We start from the raw sequence: 13,503 nt of genomic DNA, 5'->3' as shown, positions 1-13,503 counted from the left end.
GTATTTTACACTTCTGTTTATGCCCATCTCTCCTGGCAGACAGGTGCCCAGCCAGTGCCAAGGCACCACGAGTCACCCAGCAGCCCCTGACCTCCCCTTTCCAGAGGGAAAAACACCTGGAGCCCTCTGCCTGCCCTGGGCTGCCCCAGGGCCCACAGCAGAGGGATCTGGAGGGATCTCCCTGGGGACAGGACTCTCAGCACTGAGGACCTCACCAGAGGAGCAGATGCTTCACCCCTGCAGCCCGTGGCACTCGTGCAGCCCAGAGTGCTGCAGGAACAGGGAGCAGCACATGGCAGAGCCTGAGCTGGGGCCAGGGAGGGCACTGCAGCTACCCACAGCCACCCAGAGGGAGGCATGGGGGCACAGGCTGTGCCTTGGTGACAAACGGGTTTCTGAGCCGTCACAAACAGTAAACACAGCCCAGCCTGAAACATCTCATAATAATAAATCATTTCATTGCTAGAGAAGAACTTTCTCCCTGTGAAAGTGGGAAGGCCCTAGAACAGGGTGCCCAGAGCAGCTGTGGCTGCCCCTGGATCCCTGGCAGTGCCCAGACCAGACTGGAGTGGCCTTGGAGCAGCCTGGGACAGTGGGAGGTGTCCCTGCCATGGCAGGGGTGGGATGAGCTGTAAGGTCCCTTCCAACCCAAACAATTCTGGGATTTTGTGACTCTATAAGAGAAACACGTCAGCAAAAGCCATAAAAAAGTCCCATGGCTCCATGCTGGGCACAGGGAGCTATAGGGAGGGACAGCTGCTGCCCTCAGCTCCTGCTGCTCCCATCTGGTGGGCAGAGCTTGAGGCCAACCTGCCTGGCATCCACATTTGACATCAGCAGGTCAGTCTGTCACTAATTGAATTATACCTGCATTACTTAATAAACAAAGAATACTCTCCACATTACAAGGATGTAATCCTTTAATTGGTTTATGAGCACAGAGTCCCATGGGAAGTGTCACAAATCCATCAGGATGCCCTGAGCACTGTGTTTCTGAGCTGGAGAGATAACGAGTGTCATATGCCAGCAGTCGGCTCTGGGCTGAGCTGGGAAGGGAGCTGAGCCAGCACTCTGCTCTCTCCACACCCAGTACACCCAGCGCTGCTCCAGAGGCTGTGGAGCTGCCACCACCACCACCACCACCACCACCACCACCACCAGCTGGCAGTCAGACCCCATCCCTCCAGCCCTGCAGCCCTGCTGCCCACCCCGGTGTGCAGGGCACAGGGGGACCCCCACCAGTGCCCCTTCCAGGCACAGCATCGTGGGCAGGGGAGCACTGCAGCCCCCCCAGTGCCTCCAGCCCCCCATCCACACTCAATTCACCAGCCCTTGACAACACAGTCCCACCCGAGGGCCCAGACACACACGGAGGGGACACGGTTCCTCCTCCTCCATCCTCCCACCCTAGAAATCCCCTTCTGCTGCCTCACACAACTTGCTGCTGCAGATGTAAACCAAAACCATATCTGTGAAAGTCAGCACACTTCAAAAGCCTCAGCAGAGGGAAACCAGGCTCTGCAGGAGGCAGGTATCTGCTCCATGATGCCCCATGCACACACACCCCGGCTCAGGACCAAGCCTCTGCTGTACAAAATCCACTCCAGCACCTGAACCACCTGCTGCTCCAGCTGGCACTGCTGGCCATGCTGAGGGCAAGGATGGAACAGGCACGGACACACGCTGGCCACACGGGAGGGCACAGAGCGCTGCTGGCCACACCAGCAGCATGGAGGGCACAGAGCGGGGGGCATGGAGTGCAGCTGGGACCTGCGTGCTCTACGTTGTCCCTACAGGGACACCCAGATTGCCAGACGTGTGTGCTGCTCCCCAGATGCTTGGGTTAGATTTTCCGTGCCTGGCATCACAGGAACACTGTGCAATGCCCCTGGAGTAGGAGTGATTCCTCTGACCCACGTGTGGTAGCTGCAATACTGCTGTCCTTCACTCTCCTCCTTTGGCCTTCATGTCTCCTCACATCCCCAGTACAAACCCAGGATGCATTACTGACCATTGGGGAACCATTTGGATATCTTATTAACACCTAAACCCAAATTCCAGATGGCAAGGAGCAAGTCCAGCCTCTCCCCAGCATTCCAAGTCTCCCATCCTTCTGGCCACACAATTTCACTCCTCGTTACTGTTCTTTATTTACTGTTATAACTTTCCAGATGGAATTGAAGTGCAGTCACACGCTCTATACATTGATTGGCTTCTTTAATGCTCCTTAGAAGAAATGAAGCTCACTCAGCTGAGCCCTTTGTGCCAGTTGGTGATGCCACGGGAGGCCCTGGCAGAGCCGGTGGAGCATGGCAGGGCCGAGCAGAGCTGCTGGGGCACGCAGTGCCAGAATCCCAGGGCACTCACCTGGGCAGCTCAGCTGGCACCTACCTGGATACAGAGCACACCACTGTCTTCATCTGTTCCCTTAGAAATTAGCACAGTCCTCAGCTGGCGCTAACAGCAGCTGCCACCACCCTGACCTAGCGTGCCTTTTTTCCACGGCATTTATCACAGTTCCCTTCTAGGGCAGGCAAGGACAGGGCATAGCTTCAATCCACAGAAGCTGCATGTTTGCAGAATGCTTCTTAAATAACACATGCTAGGTGTGTCCAACTCAGGGCAATAATGAACACAACAGGAATACCAGCCCTAGGGAGGCAACCTCTCATTTCAGCCACATCAGAACACCAGACCCCGATGAAGGGATCCTCACTGCTTGCCAAAGGGGGAATGCAGAGAGGGGGGTGCATGTGGGACACCTGCAGGATCCAGCTGCAGATGAGCAGGGGGCTCTATGCAAGGAACATGGAGTACTAGAAGGGAGGCTGCACCCCCAGTCACTAAATGCAATCCTTGCCATGTACTTGGGGACAAGGACACATCTGTTTTCAGTGGCCCAACACGCCAGGGCAGCAAGATGATTAGCCCACAAAAGAGTCCTCATGCAGCTGTTCTGCTGGCTGAGCCTCTGAGGCCACATGTCACCAGGGTGGCTCACTGTCTCCATGTTCATCCCCATCCCTGGTCCACAGCACAGCATATGGGGCCTGAATGTTACCAGTCCCACACTGTGAGGACAGGTGATCACCTGGAGGCACTTGCAGCACATCTCCAACCCAGCACAGCCATGCCAAGAACCCCTGCACAGGGCCTGCTGGGACACCCTGCCACTGGGCAGCACTGGAGCCTAGACTGGGGCCTGTGGTGTTATCCTTGTTCTTTACAGCGTAGCTGAAAGATGCTCAGTTGTCTATGTCAGCTTGCCCAGGCTCAGTTGTGGCATTCAGGGCCACGGTGCTCTCCTGCCCAGGGTACTGTTGGTGTGCAAAGCCCTTGCTGCCCACCTGTGACACAGCAGACTGTCCCCAAAGGCAGCCAAAGCTGAGGCTCAGAGGCAGGAAAGCAGCAGTCACTTCTTGGGAGCTGCAGTTTGGAGCCTGGTCCCCAAGAGCAGCGTCAGTGCAGCTGGGTGCCAGCGGAGATGAGACTCAAGGCTGACGTGTCAGGAGGAGCCACGAGCCCGGCAAAGCTGCCCACAGCACAGTGACACCAAAGCTGCCCACGGCACAGTGACACCCAGCCTGCCCACGGCAGCACCCAGCCTGCCCACAGCGCACGGCGACGGCAGCAGCGCTCACGCAGCGCAGCCGGCAGCAGAGGCTCCTGTGAAACACCACGTACCCGGCAGCAGCACTGACTCACGGCTGACAGGGCGACAAATCCCGCTGCCTTACTCAGACCCGCTCCCACGAGCCCTATCAGGGAGCCTTACATCAGGGCTTGCACAAGTGCGTCGGAGAAAACGGGAGCGACACAGCTCCCAGAGCCCCGGCAGCGCTGCCAGCGGCACCTGCCTGCTGCGCCAGGGATACCTGCCTGCTGTGCCCGTGGCACCTGCCTGTGCCCATGGCACCTGCCTGCTGTGCCCATGGCACCTGCCTGTGCCCATGGCAACAGCCTGCTGTGCCCATGGCACCTGCCTGCTGCGCCAGGGATACCTGCCTGCTGTGCCCATGGCACCTGCCTGTGCCCATGGCACCTGCCTGCTGCGCCAGTGATACCTGCCTGCTGTGCCCATGGCACCTGCCTGTGCCCATGGCACCTGCCTGCTGTGCCCATGGCAACTGCCTGTGCCCATGGCACCTGCCTGCTGCGCCAGTGATACCTGCCTGCTGTGCCCATGGCACCTGCCTGTGCCCATGGCACCTGCCTGCTGTGCCCATGGCACCTGCCTGTGCCCATGGCACCTGCCTGCTGCGCCAGTGATACCTGCCTGCTGTGCCCATGGCACCTGCCTGTGCCCATGGCACCTGCCTGCTGTGCCCGTGATACCTGCCTGCCTGTGCCCATGGCACCTGCCTGCTGCGCCAGGGATACCTGCCTGCCTGTGCCCATGGCACCTGCCTGCTGTGCCCGTGATACCTGCCTGCCTGTGCCCATGGCACCTGCCTGCTGTGCCCATGGCACCTGCCTGCTGTGCCAGTGACACCTGCCTGCTGTGCCAGTGACACCTGCCTGCTGTGCCCGTGATACCTGCCTGCTGTGCCCGTGGCACCTGCCTGCTGTGCCCGTGGCACCTGCCTGTGCCCATGGCACCTGCCTGCTGCGCCAGTGATACCTGCCTGCCTGTGCCCATGGCACCTGCCTGCTGTGCCCATGGCACCTGCCTGCTGCGCCAGTGATACCTGCCTGCTGTGCCCATGGCACCTGCCTGCCTGTGCCCATGGCACCTGCCTGTGCCCATGGCACCTGCCTGCCTGTGCCCATGGCACCTGCCTGCCTGTGCCCATGGCACCTGCCTGTGCCCATGGCACCTGCCTGCTGCGCCAGTGATACCTGCCTGCCTGTGCCCATGGCACCTGCCTGTGCCCATGGCACCTGCCTGCTGCGCCAGTGATACCTGCCTGCTGTGCCCATGGCACCTGCCTGCCTGTGCCCATGGCACCTGCCTGCTGCGCCAGTGATACCTGCCTGCCTGTGCCCATGGCACCTGCCTGCCTGTGCCCATGGCACCTGCCTGTGCCCATGGCACCTGCCTGCTGTGCCCGTGATACCTGCCTGCCTGTGCCCATGGCACCTGCCTGCTGTGCCCATGGCACCTGCCTGCTGCACCAGGGATACCTGCCTGCCTGTGCCTGTGGCACCTGCCTGCTGTGCCCATGGCACCTGCCTGCCTGTGCCCGTGGCACCTGCCTGTGCCCATGGCACCTGCCTGCTGTGCCCATGGCACCTGCCTGTGCCCATGGCACCTGCCTGCCTGTGCCCATGGCACCTGCCTGCTGTGCCCATGGCACCTGCCTGCCTGTGCCCATGGCACCTGCCTGCCTGTGCCCATGGCACCTGCCTGCTGTGCCCATGGCACCTGCCTGTGCCCATGGCACCTGCCTGCCTGTGCCAGTGATACCTGCCTGGGCCCACAGCACCTGCCTGTGCCCACAGCATCTGCCTGCTTGTGCCAGTGGTACCTGCCTGCTGTGCCAGTGGGACCTGCCTGCTGTGGCACTGATACCTACCTGTGCCCACAGCACCTGCCTGCTGTGCCCAACAGCACCTGTGCCCATGGCACCTGCCTTCCTATGCCAGTGGCTGTGCCAGTGGCACCTTCCTGCGCCCATGGCACCTGTCTGCCTGCCCACAGCACCTGTGCCCATGGCGCCTGCCTTCCTATGCCAGTGGCTGTGCCTGTGCCCACAGCACCTGCCTGCTGTGCCCAACAGCACCTGTGCCCATGGCACCTGCCTTCCTGTGCCCACAGCACCTGCCTTCCTGTGCCCACAGCACCTGCCTTCCTGTGCCAGGGCAGACACTTCACATCCCAGGCAAACTCTTAAGTCTGGCTTAAGCACAGAGAACTAGCACCTCACCCATGTGCAGCAGAACATCTCTGCATGACTCCCCAGTGGTGCTAAGGCAATCCCATCCCAGTGCCAGGACCAGCAGCTAGGGGGGGACTAGGAACACATCCTGGGGATTCCTCTCAGTGTGACTTTTTCCACCGTGCCTTTTCCTCTTTGTTTGTGTTTTCCTTGTACACCCGCTGTCCCACAGCTGGTGAGTCCTGCTGCAGGACTCACTGAGCTGTCACAGCTCACTGTGGTGGGCTGCTGCTTCTCCATCCCCCATGGCCAACTACAGAGACCAGGAAGTATAAATAATTGGAAATAAATACGCAGGGAATATCAGCTCTGTGGCAATGAAACAATGCTGAGGCAACAAAAACTGAAGAGTTTTATCTGTCTGCAATCCAAAACAATTCCAACACGATCTTGACAGAGAAGCCTAAATAAAAACTTCAAGGGAAAAAAGATACTCCACTTTAAAGCAAAGCTACCTAATCATATGTTTTCATGGAAATGTTTTGCCATGAGACAGTTCCTGGGGAGAAGCTTCATCTACAAGAGCAAACTCAAAACCACAGCATTGGACACGAGCTCTGCAGCATTGGGAACAGGCTCAAATACTCTGAGGTCCCACTGGCCATGTGCTACACAATTAGAGGCACCCACCAAGGCTCCCATTACTGCCACAGTTAACCATTTGACAAACCACCTCCTAGATCATCCAGCCTGCTCGAAACAAATGTGACTTGTACAGTCATTTATCCCATGGAAACACAGAAGCTGCTGCCCAGCTCAGGGCACGGTGTGCCCAGCCTGTGCCTCAGTGGCCAGCGAGCCAGGTGGGATGGGGCACACGGGCAGGGAGCCCTGGGACACCTCAGTCACCCTCACCCCAGACTGTGTCCCCGGGGCAGGACAGGGCTCCTGGCACCACACCATGTCGCCACACCACAGACCTCTGGCTCGTGGAGCCCAGAGCCCCAGCCAAGGGACCTGGGCTGGCCCGGGGGACCAGCAGCTGTCCTTGGCTCGAGGGGCGCTGGGCCAGGGCCTTCTCCAAGAGCTCTGTCTTCTCCCCTCCTCACCTGGTCCCCTGTGAATACCAACCCCCTTCCCTTCCTCTGCAGACTCTTAACTCGCCAAAAACCGACAGCAAGAACTGCCACAGAAAACAAAATGATGGCCATCACTACTCCATGACAGGCTGCAGGCATCAGCCAGCCACGTCTGTCACCACCACCCGGCCAGCTAGCCCATGGGGGATGTAGCCAAGGCCTGCACCCCTCCTCAGGAGCCCCACTAAGCCCCACAGCATCTCCAGAGAACTGCATCAGGGACACAGAGCCAGTCCTGCAGCAGGGCTCTGGGGGAACACCCTCCACAGCCTGGATCTGGGCACTGCAGAGGAATTCCATAACCTACCTTACTTCAAGATTTGTCATTTTGTTTTCAGAATGACATCTCAAACTCCAGAGTACCAGAAGGCATATCTGACTAATTTGAAGCAAATGTTTCTATTTTGCTGCAAAGTGAATGATTATTTGATAAAAACTTTCTAGAAAGAATGGTTCACTCTTCAGCAACAAAACCTTATACTTTGGATAAGGTTTGGATTTGGTTTCCCAGGCTTGAGCATGTCTCCAGCACTGCTCCTGTTCGACCACATTTCTCCCTGCTACCCAGCTGCACGGACAACAAGCTTTTGTTTCCAAAGCATTTTAGGTAACTACCTCAAGAACAGTTTTTATTTAAAACAAACATACATATAAACCTCTGCTAGCACAAACTTCATCAGATAGTGTCAGCAAGCATGGTTTAATAGCATGATATTGAAAAGTAATTTTACTACTAGCTAGAAAAGTCTGAAGACTGCAGAGGATATATTTAGATGTGTATAAATAGACAACACTCAGTGATGTCTGGTCCAAAGAGTACAAATCTTCCCTAATGCATGGAATATGCCTGGCCCAAAACGCTTGAGCAGCACTTACACAGCCTTTTCAGTCTGGCTCAGGTTCTGAGCCCGCTAATAGCGAGGCCATTAGAGCGGCGCTCGGGCCCAGCTGCTTGTGCAGGGAATATGCAAAGATTGCTCCATAAAACCCAGCCTCACCACATCTGAAAGCACAGGCAGGATCGATCAGCAGTGCAAAGCCATTAGCTCTCCAGCCTCTGAATTCCCCCCACGTGCCCCAGCGGAGGGACAGGCCCTCCAGGCACCTGGGGATGCTCCACCTACCCAAGGCAGGCACGCTCTGTGCCAAGGCCGTCCTTCCCGACGCACCCGCCTTCGCATCCCTTCCAATCTTTCTCAAAAAATTGAGGAACATCTGTTTTTTCCTTGCCATGCTGCTCAGCCACATCTCTTCCTGGGTTCCCCACATTCCCAGCCAGCCCAGATCCTGGGCTGGGAGGCACTTCTCAGCCTCCTCCCCCTGGCCCACTCACACCTTCGATGGCCAACAGGAGCCTCTCCAGACAACAGACCTGCATGAAAAATTCAAACCAAGCCCCTGGGGCACCATCCTGAGCAGAGCTGCACTCGAGCACAGCTTTTCTTGGCTGTAAGGATGACATGAGCACTCAGCCCACCAGCTCTCACGGGGATAGGACTACCTGGAGGCCGCTTCTGCAACTGCATATGCTTGGTGGAACAGGACAATATGGAGCCCACTTCCACATCTGCATGTCTGTGGTGGAATGGGTCAATCTCAAGACCCCTCCTGCACCTGGAAGTGGTTGTTGAACAGGAGAACTAGTTCAGCTTTAACTTGCACTGGGTGCCTGACATATCCAGGATTTGCTTCCACTGACTGCTCTGCCATGATAAAAGCAAGAACTGCTCTTTCTGAAAGCAAAAAGATGAGGTAATATGCCAGGAGATGTATCTTAGAGAGGCTTGTAACTGGAGGCCAAACTGGCAAGCTCTGGTGTGCATTATGATCCAGCCTTACGCATTTAAACACATTTATTATGCATTTAAACAAATGCATAATCCCTTGAGTACAGTATATATTTAGCAGCGTGGATTGGGAAGGTGTTGGGCACCGAGAACACTCAGTCTCTGCTACGGCAGTTTGTGCAAAACCAAACCTGACTCCCAGACCAGCAGTGGAATTTCCAGGCCTGGCACACCTCTAACTGCCCAGACCCACTCTGGAGTACCACAGAGCCCACAGGCCAGCTCCAAGGCGTGCCTGTACACAGGACCAGGGTGCCTACCTGGAGTCCCTGTGGCAGCACACACAGCCCTGAGCACCCAGCTCCAGACAGCTGGGATGCAGTCCTGCACACCAGGACAGACCAGAGCCAGAACACGCATTCCGTCTGGGCAGCACTGCCCCATGCTGCTGGACAGCCACGGCCAGGATGGCTGCTGCCAGGGCCAGCCCAGACCCCTCCATCTGCAGAGGCACAGCTGGAACCCAACAGGCTTCAATTCCAGCATGGATCCATCTCACCTCGCCAGCAAGCTGGCTGGCTGTGCTGGCCTGAACAGCCCTGGACACGCAGGCTCGCCCGAGGATGCTCAGAAGGAGCAAGCTGAAACCACGTGTCACACAGGAACATGCGAAATGGAAGCGTGGGTGGGGAGGATCACCAGCACGACAGCACGATGGCCAAGGGCAGGGACACCCAGCCTGTCCAGTTCCATGGCACTCAGCCAAAGGCCACACGGGGCTGGGCTTGGCTGGGGGCACCTGCTGTACCACCCCTGGTCTCCAGGACCGCTGAGGCCGAGTTCATGACCACAGCTGGAACCAACACATGCCTCTGTTCCACACACACAACATAATGAGTGCCCCGGAGATGTAACAGACTGGAAGGGAGGAAGGGAAAAGCTGCTGTCCCAGGATGCAGAGGAGCCGCAGAGCCGGCGTTCCCCGGTCCATGCTGGGAAGGACCAGCCCGGGAAGAAGCTTCCCCGGTGCACCTGACCCAGACATGCCGGTTCCCGCACGGCAGCCGGGCTCCCGGAGCCGCGAGGGCTGATGCTCCGACACCAACATGGCTGCGAGGCTCCGCCGGCTTCTCCGCCGCTGCTCTGCCATCTCCCCAACGGGAACCTTCCGGCGGGGAAGGGCCATTCTGTCCTACATTTCTTCTCCCGCACACGGCGGTGTTCGCCACGGAGGGGGCGGAGGGGACGGAGGAGAGGGGGACGCAGCCGCATCCCGGGACGCAGGGGACCGCGGCGGCCCTAGGGAGAGAGCCGCGGGGAGAGTGGGGTGCGTGTGGCGGCCAGGAGCGGTGGGACGGGGCGGGAGGACTGGGGCGGGGGGAACCGCGGGGTTCCTGCGCCCTCCGCCAGAGCCCCGCATCCCCCGAGCCCCCCCGAGCCACCCGCGAGAGCGCCCCGGGATGGCTCCGCCAACAGCGGCGCCTCCGCCCGCTCGGGCAGCGCCGCAGCGCCAGCGGTGCCGGTAACCGGGCGGCGGCGGCAGCGGCGGCGCGGCGCGGCGCGGAGGGGGCGGCGGCCGAGGCACGGGCGGCCCCGCAGCATCGCAGCCTGGCAGCATCTCCGGCCCCGCAGCATCCCCAGCCCAGCCCAGCCCAGCGCGGGCGGCCGCCGGCGCCGTCCCGCGGGCAGCGGCGGCAGCGCGGCCAGGCCCGGCCCGGCCCGTCCGCGGGGCACCCGCCCCACCGCTCCGCGCTCCCCGCGGCCGCCGCCCTCCCGGGAAGGGCGTCGTCCCGGCGCCCCCGCCGCGCCGTGGGGTCGTCCTGACCGGGACGTGCGGTACCGGCCGGGCCGCCCCTCACCGCCCCCCCCCCCGCCCCGTCCCCTGGGCCGGTACCGCGGTGCAATGCAGATGTGCCGGGCGCGACTCCCCTCGCGTTACCTGGTGCCTCCGGGGACGGGCGGCGGCCGGAGCGCGTCCCCTGCGGGTGCGGCCGCGGCCGGGCCCCGGCGGGCTGCGGGCGCTGGCGGCAGGCGGGCTGCCCGCCGCTCCGCCCCGAGCCGGCGCTCACCCCCCGCATCCTACCGCGGCGGAGCTGCCCGCGGCCGGGACGGGCACGGCGGCCCGGGAACAGCCCCACGCGGCGGCTCGGGCGGGCGGCGGCACATGCACACACGCGCGGCGGGGGCGGGAGGCGCGGGACAACCCGCCCGCATCAGCCCGCCCGCATCGCCCCGCACCGGGCAGCCCGCCCCGTTCTCCTCCCGCCGGCGCTGACCTTGTCGTGTACCTGCGCCAGGTTAATCCTCGCCAAGCGCTGCTGCTCCGCACCCCGCTGCGGGATCCTGCGCGCCGGGCGCTGCACTGGACGGACGGACGGATGGACAGACGGACGTGGCCGAGGCGCGGGCAGCCCCGCCGCCGGGCCGGCGCCTCCCGGGTTCGGGTGCCGCTAGCGCGGGGCGGCCGGCGGCAGGGCCATGCGGCTCCGCGCCGCTCCGCGCCGGGCGCGCTCAGGCGGAGCAGCAGCGGCGGCGGGCGCTGCGGCGGGGCAGAGCGGGGAGCGCGGCGCCCGCGGCTCGGCCCTCCGCGGCGGCGGCAGCTGCGCCCATCCTCCGCGCCGCCGGCCTCCGCCCGGCCCCGGCCCCGGCCCCGGCCGCGGGCAGCCGCGCCGCTCGCTGCCGCATGGAGCAGCCGCCGCCTCCCCCGCGCCGCGCCGCGCCGCGCCGGGGCGGGCTGGAGCAGCCGGGCCCTCCCCGCCCCGCCGCACGCACGGCTGAGCCGCAGCCGCCCGCCCGACCGCCGCCGCGCAGACGTGCGGCCGGGCCGCCCCCCGCCGCGCCGGGCTCGGGGCTGCGTGCCGCCGGGCGGGACCAGGCGCGGGCACCGGCACGGAGACGGACACGCCTCCGCCTGCCCCGCCGCGGCCGGGGCCGGGCTGCGGCGACGGGCGCCGAGAGCGGCCGCAGCCCTCGGGACACCCTCCCCAGTCCTCCCGGGGGCCACAGCCCTGCCCCAGCCGCCGCCCGCGGCCCCGGGGCCGGAGCGGGCGGCGGGCGGGGGCGGCGCGGCTGCGGGCCGTGCGCGGGAGTTTGACCTGACGATCGATCCGGTGGATGCACCGGCGGAACCGTCCCGCGGCGCGGACCGGCCACGCGGGTGGGAGCGCGGCGGCAGCTCCGCTCCGCGCCGCCGGCATGGCGAGGGCTCCTGTCCACCCTCGGGTCACGCAGCTGCCCGCGTCCCGCCCGTGCCCTGCCGGTCCGAGGGCAGGGACTGCAACACCGGACTTCTAGGAGGGATGATCCTGGCAGGAGAAGGAAACGCTGGGTCATCTGTGGGGACAGTAAATTGGAGCGCTTTTGGGGATTGCGGCATCGTTACCTCTCTCCCGGATCTCTAACAGGGAGGAGAGTGCATTTCGTGCTATGGAACACTGACACCCTTTTCTAGTGCTCTTTTGTGGGAAAAACGCCGGGGATGTTGCAGTACCCGAAGAAGAGGAGCTCTGCCTGCGGAGCCTGGAAGAGGAGCAATTAGCGAGCCTCGTCAGCGGCCGGTGACCCCGCACCTGGCGGGATGTGCAGGCACGTGCCCTGCCGCGGCTGGGCAACGGCCCCGTCTCCCCCGGCACCCTTCCCTTGGCACGGGAGGCAGTTGCCGGCTCTCCCGGCCCCGGGACTCTGCAGCCGGACCAGCCCGCGTGGCCACCGCCGCCGAGGGTGCAGGAGAAAACCCATGGAGTGCTCGGCACGCTCGGAGGCAGCGGGAGCGATGCTGCCTGGATACATCTTCTGGCTGGGGATGCACGTGGTGGGACCCCCGTTCCAGAAACGGGAAGGAGCAGCGGCAGTCCTCATGCCTCTCTGCTGATACCATGCCAAAGTTTTTGTGCCTTGGGATGCAGCGTCTGGCATCGGTAAGGGTGAGAAGAGGGAGCACGTCGGTATTTCTGGGCTCAGGGCTGTCCGTATGACCTGAGAACTTTGAAGTGGTCTCCACAGCAGCCCGTGACCCTGGTCTCGCAAGGAACACAGCTGCCAGAGCCGCATCATCCTCTGTCCTCCTGGCAGCCTCTGAAGCTGTCTAGGGCTGGGCTGCCAGGCTGAGCCTCAGTTAGTGTTTATCTCCAAGTACCAGCTGCTTGTTTCACAGAGTTCCTTCGAGCTGTTTCAGGGGAGAGAGGCTGGCAGGAGGAAATTAGTCTAAATTTTCTCTCCCTCAAAGGAACACATGTCAGCTGGCTTTGTGGGGTGGTCTCTGCCCCACACTCAGTCCTAGCACTGGTCTCCTTTGGAGCTGGAGGCAGTGTCATGCTCAGCCCTGATTTGGCGTTCACAGTGTGCTCCCCTGTGGAGAGAGAAGAGAGACAATAAGATGCTCCCTGGTAAAACATCCGTGGTCTTGGCTGGCATCCACCAGTGTCTTGGGCTTCAGGTTCAAGCATTTGCTGCTCTGTCAGTTCTCTACTGCCCCAGAACCAGGGGGGGCTGGCATGCTAGTGATGCCAGCAGTGTGGCTGGTGTTGGCAGAGGAGGCAAACATCAGGTACAGCTTCCCTGGCCATAGGAACATGGAGAAGCTCCTTGGAAACTCAGTGGAAGCATGTGCCCAGAGCCTGGTGTGTACTGGGGGGTGCACTGATTTGCACCATCCAGCACAAACACTGTGATGGCTGGTTCAGGACCACTCTGAACTGGTACCAGTACAGCGCAGCCCAGGAGCTCCACATCCTTGCAGCTAAAGCAATGTCCTGTGCT

The 13,503-nt window shown here is 61.7% G+C and overlaps 1 protein-coding gene across 2 annotated transcripts in view; it reads right to left on the bottom strand.

The window, feature by feature from the left end:
* Positions 1-11,157, bottom strand: part of LRFN5 (leucine rich repeat and fibronectin type III domain containing 5) — a 41,122-nt gene extending 29,965 nt beyond the window's left edge. The window contains exon 1 of one of the 2 annotated variants that reach the window (XM_084207932.1): positions 11,022-11,157. The gene's annotated coding sequence lies outside the window, so the exon portion shown is untranslated. The remainder of the gene's footprint in view (positions 1-11,021) is intronic. The other variant, XM_084207933.1, reaches the window with a different exon arrangement.
* Positions 11,158-13,503: the final 2,346 nt, after the last annotated feature.

Source organism: Fringilla coelebs (genome assembly GCF_963513975.1).
Source record: "Fringilla coelebs genome assembly, chromosome: 6".
Classification (NCBI taxonomy): domain Eukaryota; kingdom Metazoa; phylum Chordata; class Aves; order Passeriformes; family Fringillidae; genus Fringilla; species Fringilla coelebs.
Note: the sequence above shows the minus strand (reverse complement) of the source record. Positions and strands in the feature narration are given on the sequence as shown.